General features: G+C 31.8%; 1 non-coding gene across 2 annotated transcripts; it reads right to left on the reverse strand.

Moving 5' to 3' along the window:
* Window positions 1-471: 471 nt before the first annotated feature.
* On the reverse strand, window positions 472-2,848 carry LOC117693119 (uncharacterized). 2 transcript variants are annotated; one of them, XR_010711500.1, is made up of 3 exons: window positions 1,365-2,848; window positions 1,007-1,141; window positions 472-854 (listed from the first exon to the last, which is right to left on the reverse strand). It is a non-coding gene; the product is annotated as an uncharacterized protein (transcript). The 2 variants fall into 2 exon arrangements; XR_010711501.1 differs by having other exon boundaries at window positions 472-866.
* Window positions 2,849-22,282: the final 19,434 nt, after the last annotated feature.

The raw sequence follows: 22,282 nt of genomic DNA on the forward strand, positions 1-22,282 counted from the left end.
CGATTGTTTTATTCTGCCCCGATGTTTGTTTGATTGTACATTGAATTATACTTAAAATGAAATGTCTTTTAAACGATTCCTCATTTTGAATTAGTTTTCAATATACGTACATGTCTTAAATAACAAATAATATAATGTACCTGAATACCTGAATAACAATGAGAACTGTTACTCAAGTTCCCTTAAGAATATCAATATACGCACATGTCTTGAATAACAAATAATATAATGTACCTGAATACCTGAATAACAATGAAAACTGTTACTCAAGTTCCCTTAAAAATATTGTTTGTTTATACAATTTTAAATCCAGATTAAATTTTCATCCAGTTACTTTATTCCCTGTTCTAGTTTTTCTAAATTTAAAAAATCATATATTGACAGTTATTTACTCTGGCTTTATTTTACTAAACGCATCTAGTGTGAACCGATAATATTGAACATTATTCTTTCTTCCACCAAAACATGTTTATTTAGTAAGGATTAATTCATATTCTCAATTGCATTACATGAGCTACCGTCCTGTATTTTAATGTTATCATTCATTCTGGATCACATTAACAAAATCCGGTAAAACTGTGTATTTAGTTCTCATACTGCTGGACTTTATTTTGCATCCCATTAAAGTTCTGTGTTTGTCCGTTTCCGTGTTTGTTTCCTCTTCAATCTATATTTTCTAGAATAGTAGGTAATTGATAAACCTATAACTGTAAACAAAACAAAGTTTCCTATCACGATGATAATGTTGATGAGTTGTTTCCCTTCCTGCCAGCCCTCATCGGGTGTTGTTCTTTCTGTTGTTTTTTCTGTTGTTCTTTCTGTTGTTTTTTCTGTTGTTCTTTCTGTTGTTCTTTCTGTGGTTCTTTCTGTAACATCATTAAAAAAAATGCACATTAAATAAAAGTAAATCTATATGTATTGTATGGTATCTGTTATCTGAACTAATTTGATTTGACATGACAATTCAAACACTTACACAGAAAGAGAGAATATATATAAATGTTACCAGTAGTTAAAGGGCATCCTTGAATGTGATTACAATCAATCAGCTCACATGAGCACTGCATTTGGCACTTTCTTCCGTAGCCTGGATATCGACAGGGAGAAATACAGCCCGGACCATAGTAGCCAACATTACAAACTATAACGTAATTTCAAGATGTTATAGTAATACGATTTTTAAATATTGAATACTTTAAACGCTTCAAAAACCAACACAAGACAGCTGACTATAAAGAATAACAAAGGTTATCTTAGTAATAAAATGCTAAACAAAACTAATGATTGAAAATGTTTTTTATATTTAAACAATAACACATTTCTTACATCACAATTACTTTAAATATTTGTTTCTTTAATCTTACTTTGAGGTAGACTGCATCCAGTTTTGTGGTCACACATATCCTGAGTACAGTTACATACATTCTGACATCGATAACCAAAGCTAGGGTATCTGCAAGGGTCTGTACAATTGTAACCATAATATCCAACCTCACACCCTGGAAAATACAAAAACGTGTCCTTGTGATGATACAATATTAATAAAAATAATACATATATACAATATAATGACCCACATAATAATTTACGGTTCACAAATTACTCATCAAATCTACCTTAACTTTCAGGGATTATTTCAGAGACCATTTCATCTATTTCTTTTTAACAATTTAAACTTTTTCAACGATTTTAGTATTTTTCTAAACATTTATTTAAATGTTGTTCTTTCGTTCAAGAGATTGGTACATTCTAAATATGACCAGTAGTATTTGCAATTGTTTGATAGATTAATGATGCTTTTTTTAAAGACTTTAATTGATTAAAAAAATGTCGCATAGTATAACATAGTTAAAATAACTTTGTCATCTAAGCGGGATCGATCAAATGTACTCAAAGTCAAAAAGAAAAGACAAGGATCATCTAACACTAATACTGCTACTCTATAAAGTTGAAAAATTGTTTGGATGTGTGAAGATGCTAAACGAAACCCAAAAAACTTCAACTTACTTACCGCGAACATTGCACATCAAAGCGACAATTACATGTAACAACCACATGAATTTTGATTTCTTTCTGTTTCCGATCATTTTGTGTCAGACAATGATGTTGCGAATTAAAAAAAATCACATGCCCATTATTTTGATATTTACACAAATGATAATAGAGTGTTCAGGAAATATGCTATATAACAGTTTCATTTATATGAATCTAATTACAAAAATATCATTTTCCTTTCAGTTACAGTTGTTACAGCTAATGAGGATGTGATGGGTTTGCTTCAAATACATCTGTTTACGGTTTTTCTTTAGATAAAGACTTACACTTTAAGATTTATTATCATTTTCTTGTTTTTGGTAAAAAAAAATTTATGTTTTCAGAATAATTACTATTGTCTATCAAGCATTGTTGATCAATGATTTTTTGTTCACTTTTTGTTACACACCGGCATAAAAATGTCACCTTCAACGTGCACAATTTTTGTGGCAACCTTCTGGACTTGCAAGACATACATTTGATAAGATAACATATATTAAATCTTACCATTACATCCTGTAATATGGTTAAAAATATCGCTGCTACATTTACAAATCCCCTGACATTGCTCACCAAAGTTCGGATACCTAGAGGTTTCTGTACAATGTGTTCCATGATAACCAATCTGGCACCCAACAACTTTTCCTACGTAGAACTATATCAGTCAATAGCATATAAAGACCATGACCATGTTGACAAGCCTCATTAAAAACAGAAAAGATGATAGAAAAAGATATTTGCGGTATTATCACAAATAAACATTTGGAAATAAATTAATTCGTTATCAACTTACGACCTAAAAAATAAATCAATAATGAGTGTTAACTTTTTTCGAACAGTATCGGATATTTTTATATATCATTTAAAGATGAAATGCAAAACAAGTCTTTTAAAAAAGGGTAAAACTTCCCCTTAATTACAGACACCCATAAACAATCTTGATATGTTTTAGTAAAGTACTTCACGTGTTTCGTTCTCATGTATATGAAAATATTGTACAATACTTTTGTGAACTAGTCCTGCTTAACTTTTTGTTTTTAATCAATCGCGCCCCAATGTATATACCACGAAGGGTAAACTAACAAAGTTAAAAGTTATTGTTGATTTCAGTGGGTTTCTTCTTTCTATAGATTTTCATTTAATGGATGTTTCTTATCTTACCAGACATTTTACCATGTTCAAATAAATTCATCTGTTTTAAATATCTAGAAGGGTTTTTTTTATACTTTACTTTTAAATGTTATCTTGGGGGTATTAAAGATTTTTTGAAATATGATATATCATGCTGAGGATAGAGGTAAAACATAGTAACTGCTTTTACTTAGTAAAGAATTTAGTTGTCCATTTGTTTTCAAAATAAACATGTATTATAAAAAGTAATTTGAAAAATGCTTACCTGTAAAAAAGAACGCAAGATTTGCAATCAGATATATCTTTTCGATAACATAGCTCTTTATGAAATTCATTGGAACATATCACGTCGTTGTTGTATCGAAGGAACAAAGGTATTGTTTTAACTGAATAATAGGCAAAAAAAACAACAGATTGTGTACAGAAATCTTTATTGATAAAAAATCAGCTCACTTAAATATTAGCAAAGGAGATAGAGAATTAGAATATAATTAACACAATTCAGAAAAGAAGAAGCAACTTCAATTTAAATTTATACAATCCAATCTGCACGATATACTTAAAGTTAATATTATTTTAGTTGTCGATAAGACTTTAAAAAAGGAAAGAAAGATTTTTTAAAAACCTAAAGCACTCACATGTAAATTAGTATTAATAATTCAATTAGATCTTCGTTTATAAAGAAAATGACGCCAGACATGACAAAGGGGGTTTAACTTTTTAAAAGTAACCTTAAAGACTATAGTAAAGTAGTAATCTCACCAAAACAACTCAAAGATAAATCCCATTCAAATCATAAGTGTCTAAATGAAATTAAAGTACATCTTCGCAAATTTGTATTATATTTTCGTGATGACAGAACTTCCTCAACCACATTCCCACGGATATATTAACTATATCAAAACGAATATCAGTATTGAATAATGATTAAATCATGATTATAAAAGAAAACAACTGAACACTAACAATCACTTTTACCCAAAGCTTGGATATTAACAGGGTGAAATACAGTCCTGTCCGAAGTAGCCATCCTCACATACTGAAACTGAATTTAAAATCGTTTCCATATCATTGGAGCAATGTTAGATAGTTGATAGACAGATAGCTTATTAGAATTCAGAAATCAAATATTCGTATAATGGCCGAGATATTTCTTTTAGAATATGATTCATTATGAGATGAAAAATATGTGAAGGTTAATATGCTGTACGCTTTCTCAATACTATTAAACTATGTTTATATTTTAAAGTCTTAATGTTAATCGGAATTTAAGGTAAGGGCTGGAAAAAATTTCGATGAAGATAATTAAGAAAAAGAAGACGAAAAGAGACATTACAATTATATTTTACATTATAAAAAGCAGTGGATATTTTTTTCTTTTAATCTTACCTGGGATGTTTTTGCGTCCCATTATATGCTTACAAATATCCTCAGTGCAATTACATTTTTCCTGGCATTAGATTCCAAAGTTTGGAGGGTTTTGTACATGGTATCCAACATTAAAACCTAGAAAAAATCGACTTTTTGAGTACTTTGTTCTATTAAACATGTACTTGTACATGCAGAGAATATAAATACTGTTACATGTATAACAAATAACTTATATGCACGTAGCTACAAAATAAAAACCTAATTCATAAAACCACATACATATCTTAAAGTGGCAGGGTGACTCAAAAGAGATGTTTAAATTTTTGATTACAACGGAAATAAAAAGTGCTACTGGAGATTTCATCATTCGGAAGGTTACGCAAATCATAAGGTATCACCTGTTAATTTACAGGTCATTAAAACTCATCCGGAAATTGCACATATAAAAAAACCGAGTTGTTTTAGACATCCGTTTAGTGTCACGTGATTGCGATTTCTGTCTAAAAAAAAGTTGAAAGGGGATTGACACACTTAAAACTATTCGATGACTGTGGTAAGAAATATGCATTTATAGGGATGCATCTTAATGAATATATAGTTCTTGAAGACATTATGTTTCAATGAAGGGGTTCTGTCTCGTGATATATGCCACACTGTAGTATTTACATTCACCTGCGCTTTCGTGGCTATGAAGCGGAAGGAAAACTCAATTATTTTGGATTGGCCCAACGTGTAATTCATTTTTTTTAATATGATTTATGGGTTTGTGCGTCACCATGTCCCTTTAACTAGTAGTACTTTTGTTCAACAACATTTTTATCATTAAAATCTTTATTATTAATTAATCGATCATGATTTATTCATTTTCAGTTGTTGATGTTCAAGTTCTGATATAAACCTGCACATCCGGTTATTATGTTGCATATTAACCGTGAGTACAATTGCACACTTCCTGGCATCGCTAACCGAAACAAGGATGCACGCAGGGTTTTAAGCAGTTTGGTAAAAAAAAATCCAACCTTACAACCTATGATTTTGTAAAATAAGGAGGACTAATTGTAAAAAGCTCTTTTTCTTGCCAACAGTGTTATGTTATCTTTTACCTTTAAACCTATCTAACTTTTAAAAAATTGTTAAACGTTAAATTTCATGCATTAAGATTAGCTTTGATAAAAAAAAAATGGGTACATTGCAAAAATTGCTATATAAAGTAAATGTATTTAAAGCCATTATAAGGAGCTTAAAGGCATTTGGGTATATTTATTAAGGTTTTCCGCTCTCAGCGGAAAACCTTACTATTATTCTGAAAAATTTTCAAATTTCTTATTATTTTTTTTTTCTTCTAGACGCCAACTTTGATCCTTAATATCTCGCTCGTTTGTTCACCGATTGTTTTGAAATTTTCAGGACTGATAACATGCCGCGTGATGTTGTCGTTGCATATTTTAGTTGAGGAAAATCCCTATCCGGTTTTGAGTTATTCCCCTTTTAGTAAAATTTAACGACCTCTTTTGTCCAGGGGGTTTAGCTTTAACGATAACTGGCAGAGTCTCAAAGATGGGCTGGTTTGGAAGCTGATACATTGAATTTGTGCGAGATATATTTTATTGATTATTTAAATGCAAATAAAAGGGGTGGTATAGATGTTGAAACCAAGGTAAGAAAAAAAATCAAAAAAATTCGCGGATTTTCCGTGTTAGTTTTCTACCTGATAAAAATTTGCTATAACATGTATTTTAAAAGTTCTTGGTCTTACCCAGACCTTTCATTCGGTATACAGAAAAAGGGGCTGGCCCTTATAATTAGGGAGTTAGAGGCGTCCAAAGTTTCTTGTCAACAACTTAAAAAGGAATAAACATTTCTAATGCATTATTGAAGCAAAGTTGTAAAGAAATTAATTTTGAATCCTTCTATAGTATTCAATTTCATGTTTTCGTAATTTATAGTCAGTATTTGCAGAAACAATTGTTGTCAGTTCGGTCCATTTTTTGTGGGGGTGCGCACGTTTATGAAGTTATGAAAGGGCTTCTTGTAATGCACTAACTGATACATGTAGCGCGCAAAAATAATTCCACATAAAATTCCCAAATGTTTTTATACATATGTACATTTTCATTTCATAATGATAAACCTCTTTGACCTTATTTTTGTTGTTTGTTTCATAACTGTGCCCCTGTCTATATTTAGATGCATTACGAGACTCAGGTAACCGATCGATAGGAGAGTCGCTAGCTGTATTCAGGCCGTCGCCTAGACGACAGTGCATGTGCTTGTAGAGCTGGACGTACACGTTTAACGCCCCACTGTGTAACTGTAACAGAGACATTTTGAATTGTTTCAATACTGGGAGATGTGTTAATAAAATGGTTCCAATGCATGGTAATTAAACTCAACTTTTCTACAATACATACGTATACACGGCCGTCATAAAAAGCACAATGTGTATTACTGACATGACAAATGTACGCTGGCAATATAAGCAATATAAACGAACGCGGGATTGCTCCCGATAGAACAATTCTTTTAAAGCAAAAAAAAAAATACTGATTTGTGATGGATATAATATAATTATGATCGTGGAGATGATTTTAAAAAGTGAACTTAATATTCGTATACGATAATATTTGAATCCAAAGCCGCTAATTTTAAATTACGGTTATTAGGGATATTAATTATGACTTACCCCGCGTTTCAGGTTTTTTACTTGCAAAACATCTACAAATGAAAATACCAAACAACCTTCAGCAGCAACTTATAAATTATTTATTCCATACACAATTCTAAAGAGGTAATAAAATAAATTTTATAAATGCTTTATACTTGTATTCGCTATCTTCCATGGAAAAAAGTGGCATGGAAAAAATGTTGTTCAATGTTCATCAAATACGCTGTAGCCTTAGCAATCAAAAATAATTAACAAACTGTATATTGATAGATTGACATATCAACAAACATTCAGACCCGCAATGTGATTTCTTACAAGTTCTATAAAACGTAGACTCAATGACTGAATTATTTACCGTTTTCCGTCTGGGTTATTTTGAATCACGTGTGTACGTTATGTGAAGCCATATAGATGAACACTTTAAGTGTTTAATTTTTAAAAGAAATTGTGTACAATGAAATTCCAACAATGTATATGGTGAGGCCAGTCAGACTGATACTGGTTCTGCTTGTTCTACAAATAGCGAATGTAAGACGAAGTATTTGGGTGTTATATTTTAAACAAATATAAGTATTGCTTTCTTAAAAGCTTGCATTACTCAACAAAGTATTTTATTGTAATCATTCTTAGTTACCTTAGCTGCATATATGTACCGCTCGGTTTGTATCCAGGAAAAATTGACTACCATCCGAAATTTTTCATACAAGGTCTACAGACTTGCAGCTAACATTACCTTTAAAAATACATTTTAGAATTTGCCACTGTTTATAAATTCATTAAAAAGACACGCAGAATCAAGTGGTAATATATCGTTTGAAATGGGATTTATGACGTCTATTTATATTGTTTTCATTAAATTATTTCAAGCTTGTGGGTGGAATGAAATCAGTTTCACATGTTATATGACATAAAGATGTCCTCTCCCCACTTTTTCTCGAAGCAACTATTTTTATAAAATTTACATAAAAAAATTGAATTATCATGGAGTTGCCCCCCCCCCATTTTGGTAGCATGTAAAAAAAAATGGTATGAAAATCTTGAAATTATAAGTGAAATTTTGAAAATTTTGGAAAATTCGAATTTTTTTTGATTTTTTTTGCTTGTCAAGATTTGTTGGATGAGTTTGCCCCCCCCCTCCCCACTTTCAAAAACGATGCTACGTGCTTGGAAATTACTCATTTCTTTATTCCCCTCTTTAATGAACAAAAAACTAACAAACATAACCGATCCAGATAAATATAATTACATGTATTAAAAATAAACTTAAAAAACAAACTATACATTCATCCTTCACTCACAACATTGCCTTTTCGATATTTGTCATCGTTGTAGACCCGTATAACAATCTGTTAAGTAGGTGCTTGCACGAAAAAGAACCCCTTGCTGATCTACATTTTCATTAACGCATACAAAGAAAAAATATATTTTGATTTATTTTTGAATTTCTTTTGATGTAAAAAAAAAAGAGAAGAAATTGGTTCTCAGTCTCTCTTTATGCCTGTTTGTTAGCGGTTAATCCAAGTTCATTTTGAATATCCTTTTGTAATTTAAAAAATGCGATGTAAATTTTTTTCATGCAATATTTCGGATAAAGCAATGAAGAGTTGTTTCTTGAAATTTTATTAGACCATACAATTGTAAAATGCTAACATTGAAAATTGTGCCCGATTTCTTTCTTTTTTTCTAAGGTAAAACTTTATTGATTTAAAAAATGATTCTTTGAGACAAACAGATTGACATAATCAATAAGAGTTTGACAATCTCTAACTGCAGGTCTGTAGCTTTTAGTCAGAAAAAGAATCGGATGGACGACCTAGGACACAGATCGTCCATCCGAATTTCTTGAAAATTGCCATTATTTTCGTACGCGGACGCAATACTCACCGAGACTAAATGGTTCGTATCTTAAGTTTTAAGTTTTAACTGCTTTGAAAGGTAACATTGGTTTTCTGATAATTATGAACATGAATAATTAAATAAAAATGGTTAAAATTACAGTAAAATTACCGGCATCGGTCTTCTCCGTGCGCGGATCTAGAAGGGGAAGGGTTCCAGACCCCCCCCTCCCCCCCAGCGAAATTTCTTTCAATTACGTGTACATTATAAACTTACCAAATATGCCTCGGACATCCTTTGGCAAACTCAAATAACCGTCTGACTTTTCAACCCCCACCCCGTAAAAATTTACTGATCCGCGCATGTTCCCCCTCCTCGAAATACAAAATTATTCTTCAAAACCTCTTGTCAAACTTCCAGGATCTCCGCATATATACTAAGAGATTCATTGGCGCTTGCGTTCGATAAAAATGCGTGTAAAACGTTTGCCAATGGTCTTTTTACCTTCGTACCGGACATAACCACAGTCCCACTCTGTGAACAAAATGCGGTGAATTAAACGAGAGACAACGTGTTAAGATCTGTATTTGCTTATAAACATGTAGTATCATCGTGCAAAATGCACTGTTCAATTATTTTTTTTTTTAACTTTACTTGTAAAATTCAACATCTGTTTCGTAATTTTTTCTCACAGTTTATTTCTTACATAGTTACTTTTTTTATTTAGTGATTGACACTTTTCAGACTTTATATGTGATTTCAAAGAGACAGAGTGTCATGTCTCAAGGACTGTTAATCTCTTAAAACAACATTGTGCAATTATCAGATTTTCATTTCTTGGACATCAAAGACTCATTGAGTTTATTTAATTATTTTATATCTGTGAACCTTTCACTCAGCTTACTTTTATCATTACCTGTCAACTGCAATTTATACTCATTGTTAAGATTCTTATCAATAGTTATGTACAATTGTCAATGCGCAGTCTGGAATACGGCGGCCAGCCCCGGCCACGTCCGACTCTCCGTGAGTCTTGAGTCCGGAGGCCACTTCTGGCTATATCCGACTTGTTTGTAACATGTCTGTCTGTTAAATTGTTATAATGTTGCCATCGTTGAGTCTCGTCCAATAATGTGTAATCCTGGATCAATTGCCTGTTTATTTCTCTGGAACTGTATACTGGTGGACCTTCGGGAATACGGCAAACCTACCCTTCGTTTTAGCTTACGGCCCACAGCGCGCCCCAACCTTTTACCATATACACTTTACGCCATCATTCCCCCACCCGGTTCGTACTGCACACGACCGATGCAGATCCAGACGAATTCTCTATCACTGTAAAATCTACGCGGTCACAGAAATATAATACTTTGTTTCTCAGTGTTTACACATCTAATATTGTTCTGTGATCATCTATCAATTTTTTGTAATTCGTCACAAGTATGACGCAGCTACGACGGAAAACCTAATCGTTGCTTGCAACGAGCTCGTCTCTAGTTTACTTTTCTTATTTATATTCAGATATACTTTGATGCAACTTAACTTACCCTTAACTAACTAAAATTTATACAATCATAAACAGTGTGAATATGTATTAATCCTAATTTACATGTACATGCGTTACAAATAATGTGAACGCGTTTTGTCTCCTTGGCATGCATTTTTGGTGTGTATCATTACACACATAACATACATTTAGTCCTTGGAGTTATCTTCTGATTGTATGCAACATTACAATGCTTCATATGATTGGGGCTTTACACATAACATTCACGAATGCAAACTTCTACTTAATATCCTGCACATAATATAATATACATGAATACAACAACAAGCCACAATACTTCATTGTTTTATCTCAAAGACAAGTTCCATATAGTCACTGATCGTCATAAATGGCAACGAATATTTTTTCCGGAAAATAGCAGGTTGTTCTATTCCTCAAATATTTCCGTACCGTATAACGGACATTTTCTGCGGCTCGACATTTTCGCTGTTTAAATCCGATCCATAAAAGAATTAAATTATATTTTGCGTTTTCAATTTCTGTGATTACAATAGACCGATAAAAAGTAATTTAAACATAGTAAGGAATATAAATTGTATTAAAATCTACACGCATTTTATGGGACTTTGCGGAGGGTGTTACCGCCGATACCGTGTGTAATGAGGATGTTAATTTCCTATCACATAATCAGCCACCTATTGACTCTAGATGCAGTAACTATTGCGTGGTCAATGTTTATCGAACAATTTCCGTAAAGCACGAAGTTGTCTGAAACATGTGCACAAACATTTATAATTGATGATTAAAAAGAATCTTCAACTTGTTTTGCATCATAGTCAAATAACGCTTTTATGTTTGACTGACTTACATGTACATGTAAACCTTTGGTATTATTTACTTTGTAGAAGTTACTTATGTGAAAGCATCCTCGGGTAGTGAAGATTCAAAGTTGTAAAAATCATGACCCCCATGGTAAGGTAGGGTCACAATGTGGGAGGGGGGGGGGTCAAATATTTTACAGAGGAATAGATATAGAGTACAGTAAAACACGGTTATAACGAACGCGCTTATAATTAATTGACGCTTACAGCAAAGTGTTTTTCCCCGAGACTTTATTTCATGTTGTAAACTTGACGGATATAAAGAATTACGCTTATAACGAAGTAAAATAGCCTATCCCTCGCCCTGGTTATGAGTGTGTTTTACTGTTATTCATTTAAAATCTTTTCAGTAACCAATCAGTCAGAAAAGCTGAAACCTGTGTGAAATCACCTTTATGTTTGGTAGATTCAAGTTTGTTTAAGTTTGTTCAAACAAAGATCCCTGGGGGTATGGTGGGTCAATATGGAGTGTCTTTTTTTTTTTTTTTACATAGGAATGTACACAGTTAATCTTTTAAAATCTTCCTCTCAGTAACCAATTAGGTAGGAAAGCTGAAACTTGTGTGGAAGCATCTTCAGGTAGGGTAGTTTTAAGTTTGTTAAAACCATGATCCCCGGGGGTAGGATTGGATCACATCGGGGGTACGGGGGGAGGGCAAATTTTTACGTAAGTATATCGAGAGAAAAATCTTAATGTAGAATAATCTTCTTCTAAAAAACCATTTGCCTAACTTTTGTGAAAGCAATCTCAGATAGTTCAGATTTAAATTTTTAAAATTAAAATCTTGAGAAATAGGATGTGCCACATCGTTGATCGAATTTTACAATGGAAGACATTTCAATTATTCACAAAAACTAAAATGTTATCATATATGGTTTAAACTATAAACAAGCATTTTGACATACCGCTGATTTTTTAAAATTGTTGAGACTTTGGCCCCAGGACGATTCTTGGGCCTCACAAGAGGTTCAGAGTTTGATGTAGGTTTACATCTAATATACAAACAATTTTTGGAATCTTTTTTAGAAAACCTTTTTAGAACTGCCATGCTCAACATGTGATATGAACCATCCTGTTAGAAAGGGGACTTGATTATAAACTTAAGAATATCCAATGGGAACGATGGATTTTATTTATACAGGATCTACATGTATTATACCACATTGTTCAGATATTCCGTGTTATGATTCCCTTAAGCTGATCTTTTATGCCTTATGTTGCTCAGGTTAGTGATGTGGCCCATGGGCCTCTTATATTGATTTGCATGAATAATGAAAATTATGATTAAAATAATGTAAATATACTTACCTTGGACAGAATACAGCAAAAGTACAACATGAATAATAACCAAAGTTTCAATAATTAACAATCCTTTCATTCCATAGATATTTATGAAGTATTTGCATCCGTCGATATGTGTCCAAAAGTATCAACTTTAGGGAAATGTCCATAGAATAAGATTGCACAAAGTTGTCAAATTTTGTTTTAAAATATCAATTGATAGGTACCAGACCAGATTCACTGTAATATCAGTGGGTTTCAAAAATGTATATAAATTCCCAATGGTGCATCGGTTGAAGCTGTGAACAAGAGTTCTGTAATAGTTCCTTAAAGAAAATTTTTCTAAACAAATATATAAACCAATTATATAACGCGGAAATAAATCTTTATAATTCAATCAAGCCATATCTAAAATATTACAGATGTAACGATTAGTGTTCCATTAATACACTAAGCATATCTTAATTATCAAATATCAATTTACCTACCATTTTAACTTTAATGTATTATTACTGATATTCATTACATGTACATGTATACATAAAGAGAACAAGTGCAGAGTTTCATGTGTCATAAGTTTTCTATCAATAGAGTGTTTTAAGAATATTTTTTTTCAACATCTAAGATATGACAATCTGTCAAAGTTTTACAGCCTTCACCTTTTTTTCTTTAAACCATGGACGTGTCTTGTCCATTTTTGTTTTTTTTTAATGTTACTTTTTTTTTTGCTGATCAGACAAAAACTAAACTTCTGCTATCAAGTGTCACACTAAAAGTCTTTGAATTAACTTTATTTTAACAAATAGTATACATTTGCAAAGTAAACGTTATCGCTATAATTATTAAAATTCTGAGATTCATAAAACACACTTGCACATTTATTTGAAAATTATATACGTAAATTGTACATGTTTTATATTGCTTTTCACTAAAAAATCATAAAAGATATGAATTATTAACTTATTGTTCCGTATTTGTAAGAATGGTTTTTTATACTATATACATGTACATCCAAGCCATACTGGTCATATTTAAATTACTTTATATGTACAACTATATTGTTCTTTCCAAAGACCCAGATACAAAACAAGATATATCTATAAATGTAACTCAACGCAGTTGCGTTCATATCTTTTCGAAGAGGTACAATTGTGTTCATTTGTCATCAACATTACTGAATCAATGAACATTAATGATACCAGCTTCCGCAGAGCGTTTACTCTTTGATATACATGTATATTTCTTGACAGACGTATCTGAGCAAATATACATCTTACTGCAATGATGATGCAAAGACGTTTCCTTCTAACAAGTTTCCTATCATTAAGGTTTTCCGCTGGGAGCGGAAACCTTACTATTATTCTGAAAAATTTTCAAATTTCTTATTATTTTTTTTTTTCTTCTAGACGCCAACTTTGATCCTTAATATCTCGCTCGTTTGTTCACCGATTGTTTTGAAATTTTCAGGACTGATAACATGCCGCGTGATGTTGTCGTCGCATATTTTAGTTGAGGAAAATCCCTATCCGGTTTTGAATTATTCCCCTTTTAGTAAAATTTAACGACTTCTTTTGTCCAGGGGGTTTAGCTTTAACGATGACTGGCAGAGTCTCAAAGATGGGCTGGTTTGGAAGCTAATACATTGAATTTGTGCGAGATATATTTTATTTATTATTTAAATGCAAATAAAAGGGGTGGTATAGATGTTGAAATAAAGGTAAGAAAAAAAATCAAAAAAATTCGCGTATTTTCCGTGTTAGTTTTCTACCTGATAAAAATTTGTTATAACATGTATTTTAAAAGTTCTTGGTCTTACTCAGACCTTTCATTCGGTATGCCGAAAAAAGGGCTGGCCCTTATAGTTAGGGAGTTAGAGGCGTCCAAAGTTTCTTGTCAATAACTTAAAAAGGAATAAAAATTTCTAATGCATTATTGAAGCAAAGTTGTAAAGAAATTAATTTTGAATCCTTCTATAGTATTCAATTTAATATTTTCGTAATTTATAGTCAGTATTTGCAGAAACAATTGTTGTCAGTTTGGTCCATTTTTGTGGGGGTGCGCACGTTTATGAGGTTATGAAAGGGCTTCTTGTAATGCACTAACTGATACATGTAGTGCGCAAAAATAATTCCACATAAAATTTCCAATTTTTTTTATTCATATGTACAATTTCATTTCATATAGATGAACCTCTTTGACCTTATTTTTGTTGTTTGTTTCATAACTGTGCCCCTGTCTATATTTAGATGCATTACGAGACTCAGGTAACCGATCGATAGGAGAGTCGCTAGCTGTATTCAGGCCGTCGCCTAGACGATAGTGCATGTGCTTGTAGAGCTTGACGTACACGTTAAACGCCCCACTGTGTTACTGTAACAGAGACATTTTGAATTGTTTCAGTACTGGGAGATGTGTGAATAAAATGGTTCCATGCATGGTAATAAAACTCAACTTTTCTACAATACGTATACACGGCCGTCTTATAAAGCACAATGTGTATTACTGACATGACAAATGTACGCTGGCAATTTAAACGAACGCGGGATTGCTCCCGATAGAACAATTCTTTTAAAGCAAAAAAAATACTGATTTGCGATGGATATAATATAATTATCATCGTGGAGATGATTTTAAAAAGTGAACTTAATATTCGTATACGATAATATTTGAATCCAAAGCCGCTAGTTGTAAGTTACGGTTATTAGGGATATTAATTATGACTTGCCCCGCGTTTCAGGTTTTTTTACTTGCAAAACATCTACAAACGAAAATACCAAACAACCTTCAGCAGCAACTTATAAATTATTTATTCCATACACAATTCTAAGGAGGTAATTCAATGAATTTTATAGATGCTCAATACTTGTATACGTTCGCTATCTTCCATGGAAAAAAGTGGCATGGAAAAAATGTTGTTCAATGTTCATCAAATACGCTGTAGCCTTAGCAATCGAAAATAATTAACAAACTGTATTTTGATAGATTGACATATCAACAAACATTCAGACCCGCAATGTGTTTTTTACAAGTTCTATAAAATGTAGACTCAATGACTGAATTCTTTACCGTTTTCCATGTTGTTTATTTTGAATCACGTGTGTACGTTATGTGTAGCCATATAGATGAACACTTTAAGTGTTTAATATTTAAAAGAAATTGTGTACATGCAGAGCAATGCAATGCTAGGACAATTAAATTCCAACAATGTATATGATGAGGCCGGTCAGACTGATACTGGTTCTGCTTGTTCTACAAATAGCGAATGTAAGACGAAGTATTTGGGTGTTATATTTTAAACAAATATAAGTATTGCTTTCTTAAAAGATTGCATTACTCAACAAAGTATTTTATTGGAATCATTCTTAGTTACCTTAACTGCATATATGTACCGCTCGGTCTGTATCCCGGAAAAATTGACTACCATCCGAAATTTTTCATACAAGGTCTACAGACTTGCAGCTAACAGTACCTTTAAAAATACATTTTAGAATTTGCCGCTGTTTATAAATTCATTAAAAAGACGCACAGAATCAACAGGTAATATGTCGTTTGATATGGGATTTATGACGTCTATTTATATTGTTTTCATTAAAATTATTTCATTATTTCAAGTTTGTGGGTGGAATGAAATAAGTTTCACATGTTATATGACATAAAGATGTCCTCTCCCCACTTTTTCTCGCAGCAACTATTTTTTTTTAAATTTACATAAAAAATTGAATTATCATTGAGTTGCCCCCCCCCCTCCCCCATTTTTGTAGCATGTAAAAAAAATGGTATGAAAATCATGAAATTATGAGTGAAATTTTGAAAATTTTGGAAAATTCTAAAAAAAAAAAATAAATCTTTTTTTGCTTGTCAAGATTTGTTGGATAAGTTTGCCCCCCCCCCCCACTTTCAAAAACGATGCTACGTGCTTGAAAATTACTCATTTCTTTATTCCCCTCTTTAATAAACAAAACAAACTAACAAACATAACCGATCCAGATAAATATAATTACATGTATCAAAAATAAACTTCAAAAACAAACTACACATTCATCCTTCACCCACAATATTGCCTTTTCGATATTTGTCATCGTTGTAGACCCGTGTAACAATCTGTTACATTATATATGTAAGTAGGTGCTTGCACGACAAAGAACCCCTTGCTGATCTACATTTTCATTAACGCATACAAAGAAAAAATATATTTTGATTTATTTTTGAATTTCTTTTGATGTAAAAAAAAAGAAAGAAGAAATTGGTTCTCAGTCTCTCTTTATGCCTGTTTGTTAGAGGTTAAATCAAGTTTATTTTGAATATCCTTTTGTAATTTAAAAAATGCGATGTAAATTTTTTTTCATGCAATTTTTTTCATTTCTTGAAATTTTATTAGACCATAAAATTGTAAAATGCAAACATTGAAAATTGTGCCCGATTTCTTTCTTTCTTTTAAGGTAAAACTTTATTGATTTAAAAATGATTCTTTGAGACAAACAAATTGACATAATCAATAAGAGTTTGACAATCTCTAACTGCAGGTCTGTAGCTTTTAGTCAGAAAAAGAATCGGATGAACGACCTAGGACTCAGATCGTCCATCCGAATTTCTTGAAAATTGCCATTATTTTCGTGCGCGGACGCAATACTCACCGAGACTAAATGGTTCGTATCTTAAGTTTTAACTGCTTTGAAAGGTAATATTGGTTTTCTGATAATTATGAACATGAATAATTAAATAAAAATGGTTAAAATTATAGTAAAATTACCGGCATCGATCTTCTCCGTGCGCGGATCTAGAAGGGGAAGGGTTCCAGAACCCCCCCCCCCCCCCCAGCGAAATTTCTTTCAATTACGTGTACATTATAAACTTACCAAATATGCCTCGGACATCCCTTGGCAAACTTAAATAACCGTCCGACTTTTCAACACCCTCCCGGGGAAAATTTTCTGATCCGCGCATGTTCCCCCTCCTCGAAATACAAAATTATTCTTCAAAACCCCTTGTAAAATTTCCAGGATCTCCGCATATATACTAAGAGATTCATTGGCGCTTGCGTTCGATAAAAATGCGTGTAAAACGTTTGCCAATGGTCTTTTAACCTTCGTACCGGGCATAACCACAGTCCCACTCTGTGAATAAAATGCGGCGAATCAAACTAGAGACAACGTGTTAAGATCTGCATTTGCTTATAAAAATGTAGTATCATCGTGCAAAATGCACTGTTCAATTAAAAAAAAATTTTGACTTTACTTGTAAAATTCGTAATTTTTTCTCACAGTTTATTTCTTACAAAGTTACTTTTTTATTTAGTGATTGACACTTTTAATTTATAAAGACTTTATATGTGATTTCAAAGAGACAGAGTGCCATGTCTCAAGGACTGTTAATCTCTTAAAACAACATTGTGCAATTATCAGATTTTCATTTCTTGGACATCAAAGACTCATTGAGTTTATTTAATTTGTTTATATCTGTGAACCTTTCACTCAGCTTACTTATATCATTACCTGTCAATTTATACTCATTGTTAAGATTCTTATAAATAGTTATGTACAATTGTCAATGCGCAGTCTGGAATACGGCGGCCAGCCCCGGCCACGTCCGACTCTCCCAGAGTCTTGAGTCCGGAGGCCACTACTGGCCATATCCGAATTGTTCGTAACATGTCTGTCTGTTAAATTGTTGTAATGTTGCCATCGTTGAGTCTCGTCCAATAATGTGGAATCCTGCATCAATTGCCTGTTTATTTCTCTGGAACTGTATACTGGTGGACCTTCGGGAATACGGCAAACCTACCCTTCGTTTTAGCTTACGACCAACAGTGCGCCACAACCTTATACCTTATAGACTTTACGCCAACATTCCCTCACCCGGTTCGTACTGCACACGACCGGTGCAGATCCAGACAAATTCTCTATCACCGTAAAATCTACGCGGTCACAGAAATATAATAGTTTGTTTCTCAGTGTTTACATATCTAATATTGTACTATGGTCAGCTATCAATTTTTTGTAATACGTCACAAGTATGACGCAGCTACGATGGAAAACCTAATCGTTGCTTGCAACGAGCTCGTCTCTAGTTTGTACAATTATTTAAATTGGGGATAGTGGTACAGAAGGACATATAGAATATATCCCTTTTACATCAGTGCAGAAAAAAAATAATCAATCGAAGCTTGTATTTTTATTTTAGTTTAATCTTGTTTTTAAATAATTTTAAATTCAGTTAATGTATTAGCTACTACAAACACAAGGTTGAGAGATTAAATGACAATACAATGTATTATCTTTACAGTATGTACCAGGTAATTATTAATTAAATTAATCTTATTATCTAAACCAATATTTAAATCTAAATTGTTTGTTACAAGTTTCAATCAATGAGAATTCAAAATAAATAAATATGTCAGAATTTGAAACAAAATTTTTTTAAAACTAAAATGATATTCTATCATTTGTTTATTACTTGTATTTTTCGGTGAAAATTTACATACATACAAAACGGACTAATGAAGACCTTCGCTAGTTGTACACAATAGATAATGTATAAGCAAAAACAATTATAACACAAAAGATCATAAGAAAAAGTATAAATATAAAAAAGTATTTTATTTACTAGAAAACACGTAATTACAGCTACTGACATTATTATGATTAACCTAAAAAAAATCTAAATTGGAGTGTAATCACTGGGCCCTTAAAACTTTATGCATGTGAATCTATGCAAGTATTTTCGTATATTCCGGGATCAATATTTCCATCCAGTTGAAGACTTTTATAATTTGTAATTCTTGTATTGACATTCATTGGAATATTTTCAACATATGCAGATTGTTGTATCTCATTGGCTTTAAAATTTCTTTTTGTTCTGTGGTTATATAACTTGAACATGATACAAAAACATATCGCTACAATGACAATTATACCGCAACTTCCTATTAAAACAGCTTCTTGATAAATTTCCATAAACGTTGTTTCATTATCGGAGACGACATCTAAGAATGTTGTCCAATCTTGCATTCCTGTTAATTTAAAACATGTTCGTACTATCTAATATCTAAATAATTAAAAAAAAAGTATGAATAATCTCAATAATGCAAGTATTTAAAAACAAAATATCAGATTTCTTTTCTTTTTTTCACTATTTAGATGTCAAACAGCACACCATGCATGTATATGTGTGTAGTTTTCATTTGCCAGGAATAGTTTTAAAAAGCATTGTAAAATTCTTTGTTGTGGTCTGTTTATGTTTTGTCATAGTGTACTACGTACTAAACATTTTTAAAGGGTGATTATGTTTCAAAAATGTCCAATTTCTAATTCATTCTTTATTTTGCACCCATTTTAGTACCCGTTTTGCTTTCACATCCTTTGATATGATTACATTCCTGAAGACGACATGAACATTCCTGCTGACAGTTTTGTCCATAGTTTGGATATCTACACGGGGAAATGCAATCCTCGCCATAGAAACCATCATCACAAAATAAAACGTAATTCTGGTATTTTGCATTTCATGTAAGAATGCACCATTTTGGCTCAAATACTACAAAAGTATAACCACTGTACAGTTGAAATAGAAATTTAAAAAGGTAATCAAATCAACACATGTTTTGTGTAATATATAGTCATAGAAAAATACAAAATTAATTCTGTTTATAATACCTTAATATTCAATTGTCAGCAATACGAAAATTAGAAACTAGAAAAAATATTACAACGATTTGCTAAATCGTTCTAAAGGGTTTTTTTTCAATCGTTAAAACATTTTTTTTTAAATGATTTTCCAAATTGTACATGCGATTTTTTACTGGTACAAACAATTTTATTTATTTCCTCTGCAAAATTGAAATAACACATATACGCCGTCATAGAAACAATTACATGTATATAATATTTTTTATAAATGTCTTTTCCCTAAATTATTATTGTAGCTCCAATCTTAATCACTGAGTAGTCAGGAATTTCAGAACTCTGAATCATTACGCCTGTGATTTCTTGGTTTGACTGTAAAATGTTAGACAATATCTTTTTTTTTTTAGATGAATGATTTTTAAGAAAAATTAGTTACTTCGATATCCTTTGCAACTGTTTACGTGGTCGCACATTTCTTTAATACAATTACACACTTTCTGACATCTCTCTCCAAAATTAGGATGCCTGCATGGTGTTGTACAATTTAAACCAAAATATCCTTTCTGACACCCTGCAATTTTTATGATAATTTAAAGATATATTGGCATAAAATCAATAATTTTACTTTAAGCATAGATTGAAAAAAAACATTAATTTAAAAAAAATTATACAGTAAGTTTTAACTTCTCGAAAGAAAACAATATTATGAGTTATAAATAGCTATAACAATATTTAACATTTTGTAGCTACTGGTATTGCAGTTTGACATCAGATCAGTGCTTATACCTCCCAAAGAGATTAAGAAAATAAGTGTACATGTATATAATCCAAGTCTGTATGTGTTACATGTAAGACATTCTGGAGAGAAAATTATCATTTAACGTAATTATAAATCTACCTACCTTGCACACAGCTAAACAAAACAATAATTTTAATAGGATGTATATTTTCCATTTGCGTTATACAGGGTCTCTTTGGGGCATATTGATTTGCTCTTTGGTGGTAGTGCTACATGTACTAAGGCCCATCAAATACTATTAGCTTGCAGTGGCATTCGAACAAGTATTAATGATTCAATTGTTACACCATGATTTTTATAAAGCAAGGACAGTTTATTCTCCAATAAATAACACCAATATTTATCAATAAAATTGAGCACATCTGCTATTATAGCGGAATAGTTACAATAATAAAAAAAGAGGTAAAGGTAATGATCACATATATTATATTTTATGCATCCAACACCCAACATCATATCGGAATGAGGAATAACAAAACCGGCAACAATATCACAATGAGATGACATAAACATAAACAATACATGTACAAGTTTTCCTTTTTCCTGAATAACTTACATAATAAGTTACATAAATTACAAATTTACAAAAGCAAAACACGGACATGTTTCATAAAATATATACATCAGCTATTTTAAAAAATGTTTCACAAACATGCATAACAGTTCACAATGATCTGTACAGAACTATTGATTAAAAATTTTAATTGCAAAAATGATAAAAGTTTTTATATATTGTTTACCCTCTGTAAAAAGTTTTTGCATCTCTTTCACCTGTTTTGTTTTTAAATTGCTGTTTTATTTTCTTCATCTCAATTAACTTTTAACCAGCAATTTCATTCGGTCACTCCTGTTAATGTTGATTAAGGCTCTAAAAAGTATTATTTTTAATCCAAAGTATAAATATCAACAAATGACGTTTCCTCTCTTGGTTTCCAAACACTCTTCTTTCATTTTACGCATTAGCACAGTAATCTCTTGAAATATTATTGAGGGTGTCCTTCAGACAAACAATTTGATATTTAGTTCATTCGGCCAATAAATGACTGACATGACGTTTTGTTTTTAACAATTTCAAGTTCTCAAAACAACAATATTTGGCTTATATGCCGCACGATCCTTCGGGATGTAATGATATTAAAAACGAGCTGAGCAAA

Source organism: Magallana gigas, chromosome 3 (assembly GCF_963853765.1).
Source record: "Magallana gigas chromosome 3, xbMagGiga1.1, whole genome shotgun sequence".
Classification (NCBI taxonomy): domain Eukaryota; kingdom Metazoa; phylum Mollusca; class Bivalvia; order Ostreida; family Ostreidae; genus Magallana; species Magallana gigas.